The 3,086-nt window shown below is 48.1% G+C and overlaps 1 protein-coding gene across 1 annotated transcript in view; it reads left to right on the top strand.

Moving 5' to 3' along the window:
• The first annotated feature begins 1,353 nt into the window (after window positions 1–1,353).
• The window catches only part of LOC134065625 (palmdelphin-like), a 16,068-nt gene continuing 14,335 nt past the window's right edge, over window positions 1,354–3,086 (top strand). The window contains exon 1 of the mRNA XM_062520586.1: window positions 1,354–1,784. The gene's annotated coding sequence lies outside the window, so the exon portion shown is untranslated. The remainder of the gene's footprint in view (window positions 1,785–3,086) is intronic.

Below are 3,086 nucleotides of genomic sequence, written 5' to 3'. Positions count from 1 at the left end.
GCGACTGAAGTTTAAATCTTTCATGGCTGATATAGTTTCTAGCAAAACTTGACATGGGTTTGCCTTACCATTCTATGAACAGACACTGCTTCCGATTTTGACTGAAAGGTAGCCTACGGTTTTCTAAATGAGTTTTCTACTTTTCTTCTATGTGTGCACTGTTTTTCCTCAGCGATGCAAGGTCCGAGGGCCCGAGATAGTTAGCATAGGAGGCGCTATGTATCGGCGAACAGTAATTACAATGACGGTGCGGTAAAAAAATAAAATAAAAAAAAAAAACACGAATTTTTAATCACAGTAAAAATGATCATCCGCGGGCCGCACTGAGTGAGGAGGCGGGCCGCATGTGGCCCGCGGGCCGCCAGTTGCCCATCCCTGGTCTAGCGGCTTACATGCACAAAGTGGCTAATACACAGGAAATGACTGTACAGCTGTAACACTGTAAAGTTGTTGTTGTTGTTGTTTTATACATTTTATTATCCGGCACCTGTTGAAATATATAGATGTGCGTTTGTAACGGTGCTGCTGCCCGTTACCGCTACACTATCATGCAAACAAGCCAAACACGCACGCAGTTTCAAACATAACACTTTATCAGCAGCACCATTACAGCATTTATTCCCTCATGGCATACTGTAACAGTGTTCTCAGACCTGTCCAACAGTCCCACTGTGCCCCTTCATTAGGAGGAGAACCCAGCCTGGAGTTATGGGTTGGCTCTGTGTTGCTGCTGGCCCACTCCTTTGAAGCTAATTTTGGCGTGGGGTAATTTGTTAATTGTGCTTCAGTGCTAGTGCCTGTGCATGTCCATCAGCGAAGGGGACAGCTGATCAAAGGGAGGATTGTGAGGGTGTGTGTGTGTGTGTGTGTGTGTGTGTGTGTGTGTGTGTGTGTGTGTGGTTGTGGTTGTGGTTGTGGTGTGGGTCTGCACGTGCAGTTATCCGTGCATGTTTGAATGTGCCTATAATTGGTGTCTGTGTGTCAGGGTGTGTGTGTGTGTGTGTGTGTCTGTGTGTTTGAAAGCATAATTATGGCAGTGTGTGTACATGCATGGGTGTGTGTGTGTGTGTGTGTGAGTGTGTGTGTGTGTGTGTGTGTTTGAAAGCATAATTATATCGGTGTGTGTACATGCTGTGTGTGTGTGTGAGTGTGTGTGTGTGTGTGTGTGTGTGTGTGTGTGTGTGTGTGTGTGTGTGTGTGTGTGTGTGTGTGTGTGCATGAGAGGGGTATTGTTTGCTAGTGTTGTGCAGGTTCACACATGGTTGGGCTTCTCCCTCCTGACAGGCTCAGGAGGAGTTGATGGGATGATCTTTGGAGGGAGAGAGAAAGAGAGAGGGAGAGAGAGCAGAGGGAGGGAGGGATAGAGTGAGCGAAAGAGAGTGCGTGACAGGGAGGAAGAGACAGAGAGACTGACTGAGAGTAGATAGACAGACTCACAAAGAAAAAGAGACAGAGGTATTTTGTAAATGAGAGAGTGACTGATAGCGAAACAAAGTGCAGGCAGGGCGCAGGAGGAGGAGGAGATAGAGAAGGAAGGAAAAGAGAGGAGGAGGAGGAGGAGGAGAGAAAGAAAGAGAGAAGGAGAGAGGGCAGTCTGCCAGTCAGCAGTAACCTCAGCTCAACTCTCTGCCCTACCTGCGCTCTCACTCTCACTCTCAGCCATGCTGGACTTCAAACTGTGAGCCACAGGGAGAGTGGACGCTTCCCCCTCACGACGACTCGCGCCGCCGGACAACTCCTCGGACACACACACTCTCTTTCACGCACACTCACTCACACTCCCGGTGAGTACTGTTGCTTCCTTTCTCTCTGCTGCCCTCTCTCTCTGTCTCTCTCTCTCTCTCGTCTCTCTCTCTCTCTCTCTCTCTCTCTCTCTCTCTCTACAGCTCATATTGCTGTCAAGGTAATTAGCATCTTGTTTACTTTCACCACACCGGTTCTGCCAATTTGCAAGTGCTCCCTCTTGGTCGCCTGTCGGTGTGCGTCTTAATTATCTTTCCGTGCGGTGTGTGTCCATTACTTTACTGGCGCTGGCTGTTCCCTGCTTGTCTGTTCTCTGTGGTGATGGATTAAGATGTATTAGCCAGAGCGGCTAGCATTGTTGAGTTTGAAAGGAACGACAACTACATGTTGTTGTTGCTTTTTTTGATTTGCGCATTGTAAAAAGAGCAAAGTGGGTCTTTGATTCCATAAGCTTTTAATTCTGCTAAGCCTGCCGGTTCGTCTCCCCCCCCCCCCCCCCCACACACACACACACACCAACACCAGCCCCACCCCTACCCCCCCGACCAGGATTCCCAGTGGGGGGTCTTTAAACCTTTTGTCCCCAGATTTAAAGGCGAGCTGAGTTTAGAGGGAGCACTTTCCCTTAGCCACTAGAGGCTTACGGAGTCACACACACACACACACACATAATCGCACACTCTCTCTGTCACTACCGTGGAAGTCGGGAAGCCCCTATATGCAACAGCGATACGTGTGACACGATGCGCTCGCTTCACGGCATTGTGTCATCAGGAAGTACTTTTATGGGGAATATCAGACAGGCGTGCACATTCACATACACATACTCCCTCACACACACACTTGCAAACTCACACAGACACATGTGCACGCATACTCACACCCACAAATGCTCAATCCTATTCATATACTTGACCTGTTGCATACAAGTTCAACACCCACACGGATTTCAGATTTGATATTGCTTCATTTGATGGAGTATTTTGTCTCTCTGAGTCAAGTTGTCTTGATATACTGCTATAATTAACAGGCAGTAACAATTCTGAGCAACAATTTTGTGTGATTCTGGAAAAACATTAGAATGTTGATCCAGTCATTTATTTTTTGATGATGACTACGTCCAGTGAAATGGGGCTCCTCCCTCCCTCCCAAGCATTCCTTCAGTTCCCACTGTGGAAGTAGCTGAGCTGTGGGATTTGACTGTTTAAACCATTAGAGACCAGATTAAGGGCCAGAGATTACCGGGTGTCTCTGTCGCTCTGACACAGTGGCACTGGGCAAGAGAGAGAGAGAGAGAGAGAGAGAGGGAGAGAGAAAGAGAGAGAGAGGGCCATGTGGGATGA

The sequence above is a fragment of the Sardina pilchardus genome, chromosome 19, assembly GCF_963854185.1.
Source record: "Sardina pilchardus chromosome 19, fSarPil1.1, whole genome shotgun sequence".
Taxonomy (NCBI): domain Eukaryota; kingdom Metazoa; phylum Chordata; class Actinopteri; order Clupeiformes; family Clupeidae; genus Sardina; species Sardina pilchardus.
The sequence above is the reverse complement of the archived record's forward strand: the minus strand, read 5'-3'. Positions and strand labels throughout refer to the sequence as shown.